General features: G+C 45.5%; 1 protein-coding gene across 7 annotated transcripts in view; it reads right to left on the bottom strand.

Annotated features, from left to right (window-relative positions):
• Nucleotides 1-16,863, bottom strand: part of MELK (maternal embryonic leucine zipper kinase) — a 218,945-nt gene that overhangs the window by 5,511 nt on the left and 196,571 nt on the right. For 5 of the 7 annotated variants that reach the window (XR_006589002.1, XR_006589005.1, XR_006589003.1 and 2 more), the window contains one exon: nucleotides 1,223-1,881. The gene's annotated coding sequence lies outside the window, so the exon portion shown is untranslated. The remainder of the gene's footprint in view (nucleotides 1-1,222; nucleotides 1,882-16,863) is intronic. The other 2 variants (XR_006589006.1, XR_006589004.1) reach the window with 2 other exon arrangements.

Here is a 16,863-nt window from a genome sequence, read left to right as displayed (position 1 = left end):
GGAGAAGAAGCAGAGTCAGATCTCCCACATCCAGGAGTCAGGGAGGGGAGGCACACAGGCTTTCCAAATTATGATAAAGTTGAGGAGAGTCTACAGATGTTATTAAAGTCCCTAATCAGTGGACTTTAAGTTAATCAAAGGGGAGATTACCCTGGTTGGCCTGACATAAGCAGGTGATTTCTTTAAGAGTATCTAGATGTCAGAGAAGCAGATGCCCTACTTTTGGCCTTGAAGAAGCAGAGTGTCATGTTGTGGAGAGGGCCATGTGGCAGGGAATGGTGGGCAGCCTCTAGGAGCTGAGGGCATCAGTTGTATAACCACAAGGAACCAAATTCTGTCAATAATCAGTGAACTTGGAAGAGGATCCCAAGCCTTAAATGAGATTGCAGCCCCAGCCAATATTTGAGTTCAGTCTGGTGAGGCTTCAAGGAAAGGACCAAACTCCTGACCCACAGAAACTGTGAGATAATATATTTATGTTGTTTTAAGCCACTGAGTTTGGGGTTGTTATGCAGCAATAGAAAACTAATACAGTTTCTCTGCAGGTTATGGGAGCTACATAAAGATGCTGTCTACTTGGGAGGATGAGGGTAGAATATCAGTATTGAGTTACGTTTGAGACTGAAGTTCCAAAAAGAACAGGACTGAGTGTTAAATTCCAGAATGACACTGTTCTAATAACGAACTTACTAGAAAGTTCTAAAATATGCCTAAGATGTCAGTAAAGAGACTGCTCCCCTACCAGAAAAGTGGGGGAGGGGATAGTTCCATAGAGCACAGCTGGAGCAGCTGGGGGAAAAGTTAAACCATGTTCATACCTCAAAGAATTGTGACTCCTTAATAAATGGATTTCACATGCATTATCTCATTAAAATCCTTACATTAACCCTATGAGGTAAGTACAATTATTAGGACCCTCACTTTTACAGGTGAGGAAACTAAGCCTGGAGAGCTCAGATATCTTGCCCCAGCTCACACAGCTGGTGAACAGTGGGGTCAAGATAAGAAGCCAAGCTCTGTGACCCCAGAGAAGAGTCTCTGAGAGTCATTGCACTCTGGCTGTGGGCTGAGTTTGTGAGTGCTCAGTGCCCTGGTCCAGCCACAGACAGTGAAGTCCTCATGGACACACCAAGAGGATTTTGTTACTCCTCTTAAGAAAAGTACTCCCTGGGTGATACCTCTGGGCAGAGTTCCAGGGTTCCCTTATCCTAACATGCCTCACCTTGGCACTCCTTGGGTTCAGCTGAATGTTGAATCCAGGGAAAACTACAATTCCAGTCAAAAACTGTGAATCAACTGGAATTTCTGGGAACCATCAGGGTCTGTATTTTTAAAATGAACTGCCCGTTGTTTTCTCCTTCCTCCAGCCAATAAATGCTCCTTGATTTCTGCTCCATGCCAGGGTCTGGTCTGGGCACCGGGGCTGGGGACAGAGATGAATGGAATATGAACCCTGCCCTCATGGAGCTCCCCCTCTGGTAGTGAGGAGGCAAACCATATCAGGACAATGGTTGCACGAGCAAGTGGTGTCTGTGAGGTGCTGTGGGACACCCAGGAATGACAAGCAGGCACAGGATGTGGTAACAGTCATCATCACCTTTGCTGAGCAGTTAGGATGTGTCAGCTCGCCAGGTGTAGCTGCCACAGCCCTGGAAGAGGGGCCTCTATCTTCCCCAGATGCGCAAACAGGTTCGGAGGTTGGCGTGTTTGTCGTTTTCCTCCTTTTCCACAGAGAGATTAAGCTGTCCCGGGAGGAGGTGGGCTGAAAGAGGAGCTGAATGGACGTCCATTTGGCAACATTGAAAAGGTTCCTCTGAGAGTGACTGGACTGGGGGCCTCCAAGGTGTAAAACGGTATTTCATTCATTTTTAGGTCTTTGCACTAAAAAAAGATAACACATACTTGTGTGAAAAAATCCAGAGCAAAAAAGTAGGCAGTAAGTCTCATTCCCACCTCTGAAGCCCCCAGTTCTTTCCCATGACTACAGTCTCTTTTTATTCTTCCAGAGATAATTTATGCATATATAGACATATGTATATACACATCTCTTTTTAGAAATTTTGCCTTTATTTTTAGTGAGAGAGAATGAGTTGGGCAGAGGGAGTGGGAGAGAGAGAATCTTAATCAGACTCCATGCTGAGCATGGAGCCTGATGTGGGGTTTGATCCCACAACCATGGGATCATGATCAGAACCAAAATCAAGAGTTAGATGCTCAACCAACTGAGCCAGCCAGGCGCCCCCACATTGCTTTATTTAAAATATTTTTAGTTAGAGAATCTAGTTTCTTAATAAAATTTCCTTTAAAATTTTTTAATGTTTTCTTATTTCTGAGAGAGAGAGAGAGAGAGAGAGAGAGAGAGAGAGAGAGCAAGCAGGGGAGGGACAGAGAGAGAGAGAGGGAGACACAGAATCTGAAGCAGGCTCCAGGCTCTGAGCTCTCAGCACAGAGCCTGACACAGGGCTCCAACTCACAAACCATGAGATCATGACCTGAGCCAAAGTCAGATGCTTAACTGACTGAGCCCCCAGGAATAAAATTTCCTTTTGAAAGAGACCAATGTTTTCTTGGCAAAGCTAGAAAGAATAGAAAAAAAAGTTAAAAACCCTTAAGTATTTATTTTACTACCCATATTAGAATACATCAGCTATGAATGACTGAAAAACCCAGAATAACAGTGGTTTAAACAAGCAGAAGATTACCCTCTGTCACATATGGAGTCTGGAGGCTGGTGATCAGAGCTGATAAGGCAACTTGGCAGCAGGAGGCCCACAGAGACCTCCTTTTAGTTCCTCAGCCCCAAGGTCCAAGATGGCAGCATCAGGATTGCAGGGATCAGGATAAAGGAGACAAAAGAGAACCAGCTGTCTCTTAAGTAAGGTTCCAGGAAGCTGGTACCTGACACTTCTGCCTATATCCCATTGGCCACAACTAAATCACATGACCACATCTAGCTGCAAGGGAAACTGGAGAATGTGATCTTTATTCTGAGTGGCCCTATTTGTCCAGCTACAAATTCTATTGCTATGGGAAGGGGAGAGAGTGGATATTGGAACATAAGCAGAAGTTTTTGCCACACCACCTTGTCTCCATTGCCTGTAGCACACTGCCTGGTTCAGAGAAGAGATTCCTTCCTTTTTATTCAACTAGTTCATACTGAATAAGCATTCATTGAATTAAATTGAAGGAAGATGGGAGATAGGGCAGACTTGTATGAAGATGGTAGAAGACCCAGAGTTTCTGCTTCAGAAACTCAAGAGGGACTGGCTGGGACCCCCCCCCTCTACCCCCACTGAGAGAAATGGCATCTTCCTGTCCTATTCTTCTCACACCCCTGTCAGAAGGTCCTTACCTGGGGCTCAGGCTCTCCATATGCACAATGGGGTGGAGGACATAAGGTTTAATGACATGCTCTCCAGCCCTTCCATCTCAAAGTGACAATGAGTCTGTGATTCTAAATGAATCAAAGGCAAGGGACCAAGCATTGACCACAAGGACTCAGAGTCAAAGATGAGAGATCAAAGAGACTGAGGGATCTCTGGGTCTGGCCTTACCTGTGGTAATCTCCATCCCACAAAAGGGCTGAAGCCCCCAGGCACTTGATCCTGCTTAGGCAATGAGCTAGATCTCAATCAACACTGGCACCAACCCAAGGGCTGGGAAGAAAGTGAAGAATGAAACTGTAGAACTCTGGCTACAATGAGGTACCTGTCATTGAAAATTACCCCTAAGCCAAAGAAGGGTCAGGCTGCCACGGCAGCAGACTGCTTGTCAACAGAAAGTGTCTGGGGGAAACTATTAAAAATAGTGGCTTGGAGGTCCATGAGGGACAAACCATGGGGAGGGGGAGTGAGGCTCCTGCAAAGAGAAGCCTGTCTGCCTGATCAAGGAAGCTTGTTTGAGGAAGAATGATGTTTGGATGAGAACGAACCAAAGGATGTCATTATTTAGTCTTCAAATGGCTTGGGGACATTCCACAGAAAACACACTAAAAACAATGAGCTTTTCAAGAAGTCTTGAAACATTTCTTCATGAGTAACAAATTGGCTTAGGGAAAGGGAAACCAAATGTGATAAATAAAACTTCTCTGAACAGAATATAGTAACATTATACAATTCTCTAGGGTGTGGGGTTAACTGGCTTTACTTAATATTTGATAGTCATTGGGGAGAATTCCTTGTGAGGAAGATGTTAAGCCATTTGGAACTAAAGCATTTAAATGAATCAAGTGAACTTCAGTGGGGTGGGGGAGGGGTGGGAAAGGACAGACTACAGATTTGGGGGAGTAGAAGGCACACCCCAGGAGCTATGTGTAGATTAGAGATGCTCAAGGACTCCCCAGAAATGGAAGGAATCAAGGAATTGAGTAATATTTTAAGTAGAGACTATGCCTATGGAATGTCTGGCCAATCACAGCCCTGGGTGTGTGAACACATTTATAGCGGCTCTAAAATGAGGAGGAAGGGAGGCCCTGCTGTCCATGGTCCTGAGGCATCCTTCAGTACTTGACCAGCCAACAGTTGCTTCTCCTTTTGCCAGGACAGTAGCTTTCTATCTAACTTCCCCAAGCAATTCTGAACCTGGTGAGGATTTTAATTTTCTATCTTATTGAAAAATGTGTGGTTTATACAATGTCGCAGAACAAATAGAATTGGGATTTATGTTTCACAACTTACATGGTTTGTTTGAGCTTTTTCTATATGTCTTCGACAGTCCTATCACATTTCTGACAGTTACATTTTTTTTTCCTTTCTGGGAAGGTGGGGAGAAGCAGAGAATAGGTTTTTCTCTCTTCTCCACTAACCTTTACTTGGGAGTATTTGTGTGTGATATATAAATTTATGCATGTGTATCTCCTATGAGAGAATATTTGCATGTAAGTGCCCAGCATGCGGGGTTGTATGTTTGTAGGTGTGTGCTGGGCTCCAGTGTGTGTACATGTACATATTAAGTGTAGTCATATTGTTTGGATACGTTTTTGTGATGTGGCAATGGCAGTGGTGGCGGCGGTGTGTATGATAGAAACAATTAGCCAATTAATTAGATGTTATTCCAATTCAGATGTCATTAGTAACCAAACCTTTCTCCTCTCAGTGTCATGCACTGATGTGTACTGGGCCTGACAGCAACTGGGAGGAGTTGAATTAGTCTCCATTTCCCAAATTCTATGTGTTTTTAATTAATTCCACATTATGTGTTTGCAAGTGCAATAATTTAATTAAATAGATGCAGAAAATACTCACTCCCAGTTATTAATTGAGATACATTTCTTCACTTTGTGTTGCAGAGTCTTCATCAGGAAGTACTATTAAATGTGACATCAATCCCAATACTTTAACTCCTTTTTCATTATTAAAGCAGATTTACAACTTTAGAGTCAGGACATTGGTGTAGGGTTTTTTGTTTGTTTATTTGTTTGTTTTTGCTAGAAATTTCCCCTATATCTGCGAATCAGCTTGTAGCTCAATGTAAATTCAGTGTAGAATTTAGTCAGTTATTAAGTGGATTTAAGTGGCTGAACCCTGGTGTAATCTGACCAGCAATGCATGAAGGAAAGAGTTGGAGGTGTAAAAAATGTCAAATAGCTTTCTCAGATGCATTAAACTATTAATAAAGATAAAACGATCTTTATGTTTGGGGTTTAGAACATCTCTTTTATGATATCGAGAAGCCACTTTGATTCACGACTCGTTGGCTTCAAGGTCTGGTGTCATTATTCAGAAGGTGTCAGGAAGAAAACAGAGACAAGCTGCTCAGCAGGGGGAGAGGTGGAAAAAGAAACCGTTTAGGACTGCCCTGGCCTGGCTGGGTTGAGCAGGGAGATGTCCCAGTGAAGGGATGATGTAAAGGGCAGCTGGCACTCATGTCCATGCCCTGTGGAGCCCTCTGTAGAGGATATCTCCACTTTCTCCAGAGGCGAGTCTGCTTAGGGCCCTTCTGGCCTCTCTGCAGAGGGGCTGGCCTGTGGCAATGTTGGGGGGTATGCAGGGTATTCTCTATCTGTCCCATACCCCCACCTCTACCAGGTCATCCCCCTCTTTTATTCTCTTCCCTGCTCTGTATCCCAGGAGGTTAATCTCCGTGGACCACAGCACTCAGAGCCCCCTGGCCCTCTGGGAGGCACCAGACAGACAGTAGAGGGAGAGAAGAGTGAGGAGTCAGAAGATTTACCCCTAGTCGTTCCTTGCCTCACCCCAACTCTATGGTGACTGCTTTATAAAGTTTACATCTTCTTACAGCCCCTGTCCCGCGGCTCCTGCTTTCTCCCGGTTCTGGCAACAATACTCCCTCGCCCTTGCCCTTCAGGCCTTAAAGTGTGATGGCTCCCCACCGATGCCTCACTATCCCATACTGGTTTCCCTAGCTCGGCTCACACCTCTGCAGAGTCCCGTCAGTAAACTCTCCTCAGTTGAACTCTTTGAGAGGGCCAACCATTTTCTCCTGGACCCTGACTGATTCAGGAGGTCCTCCCAGGGAACCAGACTCTGACCCTTCTGGAGCTGTGTGTACGGGTGGAGGGAGGTGGGCTGTGTCAGCAGGATGGGGGACGGGGGGTCAGGAAGAAGGAGGCTAGGCATAATGAACTTGCTGCACGAGGAATGTTGGTGTGTGAGGGCCTCTCTGTCCAAGGCTGCTCAGGCACGGCGCTGCTGGTGGTCCACCTACTCTTTCAGCTTCCAGGGCCAGGTCCTGTGCTAGGCAGGCCCTGCCCTCATGGAATTCACAGTCCAGTGGGGGACACAAGCAGACAGTTTGACTGCACGTGCTAAGTGCTATTGTAGGTAGGGCTCTGAGACGCACATAGGGCAGGCACTGGGCAGAAGGACCCCGGGGCGGGGCACAATATTTCCTGGAGGAAGGAACATCTAAACTAAGAATGAAAAGGATAAGAAAGAGGATTGAGAAAAGGGGTTGGGGAAGGGGGCACAGGGAGAATGGTATTTCTGCCAGAGAAAACAGCACGCACAAAACCCCAGAGCTGAGAGAGGGCTCGGGGCATTTGACAACTTCCAGGCCTGCAGGGAACTGAAGTGCATAAACAGAGGAGGTCAAGCTGGAGGGCGGGCAGTAGGAGATACCGAAGCCTTCCTTTTCCCCACCTTCGCTCCAAGACCTCGGAAGGGGTTCAGCCTTCATTCTGAGGGCCATGAGGGCCTTCGGAGCAGGACACAGACAGAGCCAGGTTTACATTTTGAAAGGAGCCCTAAATCTACTGAGTAAAGAATAGAAATGACTGGAAACTGGGTTCAAAAGAACCAAGGTGAGGGGTCTTGGCAGAGGAATGGAGAAAAGCAGGCCCACCCAATCCAATCTGGAACCCTCACTTTCCAGATGGGGACACAAGGCCCAGAGAAGACCAGACCTTGTTCAGGTCACACAAGAAGACAATAGCCCACGATGCCAAAATCAGAGCTGGAGGGCACAGCCAGGGTCTGGAAACCACCTCATCCTGGAAGACCACTTTGGGAGGGCAGACTCTGAGGCCCTGGCCACCCACGTTTCCTTGCAGCGTGGGTAGTCTTTGAACCAGAGGAACCCCATCCTGGCAGGACCTGGACCCTCACCTAGGTACACCCTGGGCACCTCGGCCCAGCACTGGGGGCTTGGCACAGGTGACTGGCGCTTCCCACTGAAATCATGTGAATATTAAGCTAATCAAAGACTTGCCTGGAAAGGGATGGGGCTGGGAAGGTGGCCCTAACGAGCTGCGTGTCACTCCCTCCACCCTGCGCGTCTTGCGCTGTCCCATTTGTCTGGCTGTAATCTACATTTCAAATGATTACATGGGAAGCTGAAGTGGTAGTGACAAGGATAAACGAAGCTTGTTAAACTAATAGCTGCACTAATGCCCAAATATGTGAACTTCCCGACGCAGGCCGCATCCCAGCCTGGCGGAGCTGTCAGCCCCGCTCCCCCGGGCTCCGCCGCCAGCCGCGGCCACATGATGAATGGCCCTGTCGACCAAACTCATCCGGGGCCCAATTAAACAGGCAGAAATGAACTGGAGCCGTCAGGCAGCCGGGGAGGGGGGAGGCAGGGAGGGGGTAGGCTGAGCCAGACAAGGGGGGGTGGGGGGGGGTAGTTAAACCTTATACAGACGGGGAGAAGCAGAGAGAGGGGAGGTGGGGGAGAGAGAGAGCAGCCTGGGAGAAGAGAGGGCCAGAGACCTGAGAAAGAGAGAGGCAGCCACAAAGAGAAGAGATGCGGTGGGGGGGGGGGGAGGCAGGGGAGAGACAGAGACACACAGAGATAGAGGGAGATAGAGACACTGAGAGACTAGGGGAGGACAGACACACAGAGACACACATATACAGGGAGAGGCAGAGAGATGGAGAGATAGCCAGAGACACGTGCGGAGACAGAAAGAGAGACATCCAGGACAGTGGCACAGCAGAGAGGGCAGAGTCCAGGGTGAGGGAGAAATGGGGGAGGGGAGCGGAGGAGAAAAGAGGGCAAGAAGAGAAAATATGTCCTGGCAAGCGGGGAAGTCGTTCTGTCAGAAAATGGTCATTTAATGGTTTGCCGAGCCCGCGACAGATATGTCATCTGAGGCGGCTCGGCAGCAGTCCCAGGGCATTTCATTTATTAATTACCAGCTTCCAGCCAGCTCCCTGATCCCTTCCCTCATGCCCATCATCAGCTCAGCCCCCTGGCTGGAGGCCCCATGGGCACCTCGCCCCATTTTCCGGAGGAAGCAGCCAAGGCCAGAGAGGGGCAGTCCAGCCAGAGCCTGACGTCACAGGCTACAGATCCAGGGCTCATGCCACCCACCAGGAGGTGTGGCCTTCCCAACCCTGCCTGCCCCCCAGCCTCCCTCCCTCCCCGCACTGGGCCAAACCTCCAGGACCAAAGGTGGGGAACCCAGCGCCCCCCCCACCCCAGCAACCACCTAAAGGAAAGTAGGGAGGCCAGGAAGGACACTCTCCTTTACTTCAATACACATTGCACTTTCTATTTCACAAATACATACTGCTTGTATAATCATTTTGTTTCCTTTTTTTCTTTTATTTAAACTCATTTTTACAGGCTTCTGATCCAATCTTCTCCCCTCTCAGCAGTTCCTCAGCCTTTTAAATGGCTTTGACAGGAAGTTTCTTTAAATTCAGACTCAAGGAACTAGTCTCCATTTTCAAGCAGAGGTGAGTGCTAAGGTCCTCTGGTGTGGCCCCTTGCAGATGAGAAATACTTCACCAGGAATGTTTAATAAAACAGGAACGCACACTCACAGGTTGTATTGGTGCAAGCCCTGCCCCTCCACCCTGGGCAGCCTGCACACCTGCACACCTGCCTGCCCTCCTTCCCCTGCAACCTCCACCCACCTTCCAAGCTGGCCTGGAGCAGTCATGAGGAAGGGAAACTGTAGGATCTCCTTGATCCCAGAGAGTCAGGAGCCCTTCAGGACTCTGATCAAGAACCTTCCCAAAGGAAGAAAGGCACTGAAATCCCTGTTCAGAAATGATGGCCCTCAGCTAGAACTGGACTCCATCTTTCTATCAGATTTCCGGGGTAGGTAAGGCAATGCTGAGGCCTCCTGGGGTCTTCTGGGATCTGAGAAGTTGGTCTGAACCTCCGACCTCCACTACGATCCCTGAAACCTCCAGATGGCCAGACAGGAATTTCACACGCCCTGTGTCTACTAATGAACTTAGTCCTTCTTCAAAGCTGCCTCCCTGGATTTCCATCCCAGCCAATGGTATCTCAGCTTCTGTCCTCTGATTTGGGCGCCATCCTATGACTACTGGGTCACCAAATGCCACGTAGTCAGCCTTTGGGTCTTCTCCTATCAACTCCATAGTGTGGACATCCATCATCTCTCTTGGTTTTAGGCACCAGCTTGGCCCCAATGTCTTCCAAACCACAGTTTAGAGGCCTTTCCGAAGGGTCAACTTTCTCTCTCACCTAATGTCCTCCAGAGGTATCCCCTTGCCCTCGAGGCAGAATTCAGCTTCCTTTTCAGTCTTCAAGGCCTGCCTTCTCTTGCCCCTCGTCTCCTACTCCTGCCACGTACTTGCTCAGTGCTCCGGACATCCTGAGCTTTTTGTCCCCCAAATCTGTGACTGGGATACTCTCCTCTGCCACTGAGACTTGTAGCAAGCTTCAGGGCAGATTGGACTTCAGAGGGGTCTAGATGGAAATGTGCCCATGTCATGGGAGGTGTGCAGCAGCAACTGGAGGAGCACTCTCCTGGCTACTGGGGAGGAGCCTCCAGCATAGGACAGCAGTCTTGGCTCAGGGACCTCGTGGGAACTTCTAGCCCAGAGTCTCTATGACTCTGTGTATCTGCTTCTTAGAAATCATAGTTGGGTGAATGCCCTCGTTGTGAGCCCCTGTCAGCGGGGCCAGGACCAGGGCCAGGCACTTCAGGAATACTGAACTTTGGTTCAGTCTTAATCCCAGCACAAGCCTCTCTAGGTCTTCAGATAGAAGCTGGCAGGGGCAGAATTCATGTGCTCCTTGTTGGGGCATCCTGTGCTTGTGGGACCAACAGGTCTCTCCTGCAATGTGATTTAACTAAGAGAGAGTGGATAGTACAGGAGTGGGCTTTATGACAGATCCATCAGATATACCAGCAGACACCATGGCTCTCATTGTAAAACTGGGCAAACCGAGGTCCAGGGAGAGGAAAGGACTTGTCTAAAATCACAAAGTGAGCTGTGTGCAGGCCCAGAGGCAGAGCCCAGGTCACCTGAACTCCCTCTGAGGCTCCTCCCCCAAAATAACAGCACCATCAAACCCTTTGCATCAAAACCCCTTGGAGGAGCAACTAAAACCCTACTGAAAACAACTCCACAGGGGCGCCTGGGCAGTTCACTCAGTTGGGCATCCAGCTCTTGATTTCAGCTCATGCCATGATCTCAGCATTCATGCATATGAACCTTGCATCAGGCTCTGTGCTGTGAGTTCAAGCCCAGCATCAGGCTCTGCACTGACAGCATGAAGCCTGCTTGGGATTCTGTCTCCCTCTCTCTGCCCCTCCCTGCTCATGTTCTCTCTCTCTCTCTCTCTCTCAAAAATAAATAAACATTAAAAAAATAACTCCACAACTTCAATTAATCTTGCCATATGGAAACTATTTACTATACCTGTCTTCAAAATCTCATTTAAATATATATAATTAGTATTATGCTCTCCTTAAATGATTCAGCCTCCCAGATTTCTAGGATGAATATAAATACTCTCCTATGATTTGCTCTACAGTGGACAACCAGAGGAAAGAACCATAATGGCTCTGGGTTATTTTTGTTAGCTCAGCTTTGCTTTCACTGGGGCTGTGCTCTCCTCCAATGTATGTGATTTGGCTGGGGTTGCCAGTCAATCTCAGGACGGTACCAACCATAGTACCTCCTCTCTGTGGCACCAGTGATTAGTCCAAGAAATGCTCATGTGACTCATCAGGGCCAATCAGAGTGCTTCCCTGGGACTTACGTACTGACATAGAAACTCCCTCTGTCTGCTGGAGTGTAAGACTAGGACTTTCAACAGCTCTTTTCTTCCCCTGCATAAAGGAAGTCCAACTGCAAAGACAGATGGAAACAAACCCAAGAGATGGAGAGAGAGAGAATCCTGACGACTTGGTTTAATCCCTGGATTCAGCTGTACTTGAAACCAGGGCAATCCCCTGAAGGTACCCAGTTCCATGGCTCAATTACTTCTGTTTAGTCTTTGTTTTAGATTGAATTGGGATTCTTTCCCTTGCACATAAAAGAGTCCTAAAACTAATACAAGGCCCTTTCTCATGTCAGCCTGTTTCATACAGTGGTTGGCACACACACAGCTCTCTGCTCTGAGTCACTTTGGAAACAGTGCTCATAAATACATTCTGTTGCCACTAGGGAAGAAGGTCCTAGCTTTAGGACCCTGTGTCCCCCACTCTCTGCCTCTCCTGCACTGTATCCTCAGGACCTTGGGGTTTCTCCTTGTGGGTAGAGAGAGAGAGCTGACCACTGGAACCCCAAGGGGGTATCTGGGCTCCAGGGAGGGCAGGGGCTCTGAGATCCTTTTGGGTTACAGACAAAGTTGTCTCCAGGGAGACAAAGAAGTCTCTCTCACTCAATTGCTCTGATTACATCACTGTCCTGTTCTGACACCTTCAGTGACTCTCCACCACCAACAGTTGGTAAGGACCAGACTCCTTAGTCTGCATTAAAGACTCTTCACAGTCTGTCCTAGATTTTTCACCCTGTACTCTTTGTATTTCTGGGTCTTTGCTTGTACTTTCTCCTTCCACTTGCAAAAGTCCTTCCTGTCATTCCAGGCCCAGCCCAAGCACCACCTCTTGTAGGCAGCCTTTCTCATTCCCCTAGTAATAATTAAACTTGTTCTGGGACCTCCTCTAGCATGTTATCTCTCCCTCTTTTGTAGCTCATCATATAGTCTGTCTTGTACTAAGTGTAGTGTTTCTTTTGCCTGGCTTTTCCCTCCCCCCACCAACATCCAGACTGGGCAACTCTTAATTCATCCTGTAGATCTCAACTCAAAGGTCACTTACTCAGAGAAGTCTTTCTTGGCTGATTCTCCCTGACAAAGTCTATTCCTCTTGTTTTCTTGTCCTTACAGCACTCTAAAGTCTTCTTCAACAGTGCTTATCACAGCTTAGAATAAAGTATCTGTTACTGTAATTATTTGATAAATGTCTGTATCCCCCTATTAGAATATATGCTCCTATGAGAGCTGAGACTCTGTTTTGTAGCTAGAATGGTACCTGGAATATCAGTCAATATTATGGAATTAGTATTAGTAGGATCAATGACTGCACAGGTGAATGAATGAATGAATGGATGAATGAACGTCTCCCTTAGCCCCTTACTAACAGGAAGCTCATTGAGATCAGAGACTATGTCAGCAATCTTTACATCCCTCATGGTTCCTAGCATGTGGTCAATAGTAGGTGGTCAGTGAACATGGTCCTACCATGTGGTCAGCAGTTACATAGTTTATGGGAGTTCTAGAACTCTGCCCATGGTGCTATAATATGAACCAGGAACCTAGGGTCTCAATCCAAGCTTGGCAAAGAACTGAAAAATTTTAATAACCACAGAGGACATCCCCTAATCCAGGTACACCGGAGCTATAGAAATGACTTGAAACAAGCTCCTGTGCCCTTGGGGAGCATATAGCACAGTTGTCCTGAGCGAGTTGTTCTGACCCATCACCTCTCCAATGGAGTATGACATTGTTCTCAAGTTTTATTGCTACAAGATGGGCTTACTCAACTCCTCAGTAAACAGCATTACACAAATGCCATGCACACACATGCAAATCCAGAGTGGACAATAACCCTAGGCATGTTAGAGTGTTTGATGGGATGGTCACTGGAAAGCAAGCCAGAAGCCAGCTTTAAAAACAATATTTATTTATTACAATTGGCAGAGCAATGGAGAAAATTGCCACTTAGATAGGATTTTACATTTTGCAAAGCATTTTGTAATCAGCACAATTTTTCCCAACAATTCTCGCGGACAAGTTGTTTTTGCCATTCCCATTTGCAGGCAAGAAAGTAGTGCAGGAAAGTGAAGGAAAATGCCACGCTTCTACTTTACCAAGCACAAGCTGAAGGGAGAACTCTGGCTTAATTGAATGCAAGCAAGTACCTCTTTTGAATGTACACTATGTGCTGGGCACTGGGGATCTGGTTGTATTCAAAACTCACATAAGATTCTGGGCTTTGGCTCACTGCTGGTTTCTCTGGAAGTATATGTCCTTTGTCTCACTAAAAGCAAACTAAAACAATGTGTTTTCTTACATTGCCTCCACCTGGCATTTTGCTTAGTCATCTCTCTTTAAAACTTCATGCAAGTTGTATCAGTCAGGATAGGCTAGGTAATGCTACTATAACAACAACAAAAAAGTCTCAGTCCCTCAAAACAATAAAATTTTATTTCTACCTTAAGCCATATGTCTATTGTGGGTCAGTGGTAGTGGAGGGAACGGGAGAGGGGGAGGACTGGGGAGACTCTGCTCATTGTAGGCATTCAGAGATCTAGGCAGATGGAGTGGCTTCCATCTCAAACATCACTTGTTAATGTGCTAGAGGAAGAAGAGAGCTCTGGAGACTCTTGGATTAGTAGTAGTTCAATGCCCTGGTGCAGAAATGACACATATCATTTCATCACTCACATATTGGCTGAAACCAGTCACACAGCTCCACCTAACCATGAGCTACCAAAGAAGTGCAGTGCTATCTTGTGTCCAGAAAGTGGAAAGACTAGGAACATTCGGCAAACAGCTCTAAAAACTACTATGCAAGTTAAATTTCATCCCATGTCAAGAAGAAAAAGGGCAGCCAAGTTCTTGAGTTTGCTCTTAAGTCTGGAGAAACACTACCCCTGTGAGTAGAAGGGATTTTTGCAACTGATTATTTGTGATTTTTTTTATGAAGGCAAAAAACACTGAGACCTGTGCAAAGACTGACTTTTACCAAACTCAAGATTTTCTTAAGATGCATTAAAGGGAAAATGTTTAGTTAATACAATAAGCCAAGAAAAATAAATAAAAGGCATATAGAGTGCAAAGAAAGAACTAAATGTGTCTCTATTTGTTGATGACATGACTGTGTACATAGGAGATCCTAAGGAACCTACAAAGAAAAAAGGAAAACTACTAGAACTAATAAGTGAATTTAAGATGTAACAATATATAAAATTGATATAAAAATCAACTGCACACCTATATATTAGAAATGAACAATCAGAAAATTATACTAAAAATAAATACCATTTATAATAGCATTCAGAAGCATCAAACACTTAGGGAAAAATTTAACAAAAGATGTAAAATTATTCTATAGTGAAACTATAAAATAATACCAAAAGGAATCAAAAAGACCTAAATAAATTGAGTAAATTAAAAATTGAATGAAAAAATCATGGATTGTAAGACTCAATATTATCATAATGTCAGTTTTCCTCAAATTGATTGAAAGATCCATTGTAAGCCCACTCAAGATGATTTTAACATTCAGAAAGACAAAGGACCAATAATAGACAAAACAACCTTGAAAATGAATTACAAAATAAGAAGACTTAACCTACCAGATTTTAAGATTTACTATAAAGCTAAAAATATCAAAACTGTATGGTTTTGGTGAAAGGATAGACACACAAATCCATGGAACAGAATAGAAGGTTCAGAGATAGGTCCGTACATTTATTGTCATTTGATTTTTAACAAAGATGCCAAAACAATTAAATGAGGAAAGGAAAAAGTCTTTGACAAATGGTGCTGGGACAAATGAATATCCATATGAAAAACAAAGAACCCTGACCTTGTGTCACACCGTACACAAAAATAAACTTAAGATGGATTATAGACCTAAAAGTAAAACTGAAAGCAGAAAGCATATCTTTGTGACCTAATGATTTCTTAGAAAGTACACAGAGTCTAAATCATAGGGGAAAAATGTGAGAAAATTGACTTGATTAAAATTAAAGCACCTGCTCATCGAAAAACCACCATTCAGAAAATAAATACGTGGGGGCGCCTGGGTGGCTCAGTCGGTGGTTAAGTGTCTAACTCTTGATCTCGGCTCAGGTCATGATCTCACAGTTGTAAGATCGAGCCCCACATCAGGCTCTGTGAGGGGCCACTGGGCATGGAGCCTGCTTAAGATTCTCTCTCTCCCTCTGCCCCTCTCCCCTACTTGTGCTGCTCTCTATTTCTAAAAAAGAAAAAAAGAAAAAAAAATAGGTAAACCATAAAATGAGAGAAGATATTCACAACATATTTATCTGACAAAAGATTTGTACCCAGAATACATAAACCCGTACAACTCAATAATAAAGACAAGCAGCACAATTTTTAAAAAAATGAACAAAAGACAAAGTCCAAAAACACACTTCACAAAAGAAGATATACAAGTGACTAAGAAATACATGGAAAGTCTTTTAACATCATTAGTCATTGGGAAAATGCAAATCACAACTGCAGTGAGATAGCACTGCACACCTAGAATGGCTAAAACACCAGATGCTGGAGAGGATATACAGCAGCTCTAACTCATACACATTGCAGTTTGGAGTGTAATATGGTACAGCTCCTTTTGAAAAGTGTTCTGTGGTTTCTTGAAAAGCTAAACATCTATCTATCCAATGGCCCAGCAAGAGCCGATTACAGATTTCTGAGTATCACCAGGAAAGAGAATCGGGGTTCTTCTGGGTGACCCCAAAAGGTAAGGTTAGGATCAATGGAAAAAACAAAGTGTTAGGTTCTAGTTCCCTGAGAGGAAAAAATGTTCTAAGTACAGCCACCCTTTCCTCAGAGTTCTGCCAGAGTCCAGTGAAGGAAATATGACTGATCACACCCCCATCCCACAGACTAGAAGATTGAGGCTGGGAGAGGTCACATGACTCTGAGAGGAGGCATGGCTTAGTGGGTAAACATAGAGATTCTGAAGTCACACAGACTTTGGTTAGTATCTCCACCAATAATGAGCTGGGTGACTTTGGGGTAGTGAACCTTTCTGGTCTTTAGTTTTCTCACCTGTAAAATGGGAATGAAAATAATAAGTTATCTCATCAGATAGATTTGAGAACCAATTGAGATCATGCATGTGAAAGAGCAGAGAATCTGGCATGTAGTAAGTGCTCAGTAAATAGTGGTTATTATGTTCACCCTGGAGATCCAATCAGCAAAGCGCCCGGCACCAGTGGCTTGACACAGCCTTAAGTTCACATCCTGTAAGATGGAAAACATCTGGATCTTGTGCAATGTTTGCCACACCAAGAAGGACTGCAGGCCTAATTAAAATTGCTACTCTGTTTGCATTATCAAATGTCAGGGTTTTTTTTTTCTACCCACAGAGCAAAGATTTTTCTTATCAAAAATCTATTCACTAAAATGCTAATGATCGTCAGTGATTAGAAA

The sequence above is a fragment of the Felis catus genome, chromosome D4 (genome assembly GCF_018350175.1).
Source record: "Felis catus isolate Fca126 chromosome D4, F.catus_Fca126_mat1.0, whole genome shotgun sequence".
Taxonomy (NCBI): Eukaryota; Metazoa; Chordata; class Mammalia; order Carnivora; family Felidae; genus Felis; species Felis catus.
This window is presented reverse-complemented; position numbering and strand designations above follow the sequence as displayed.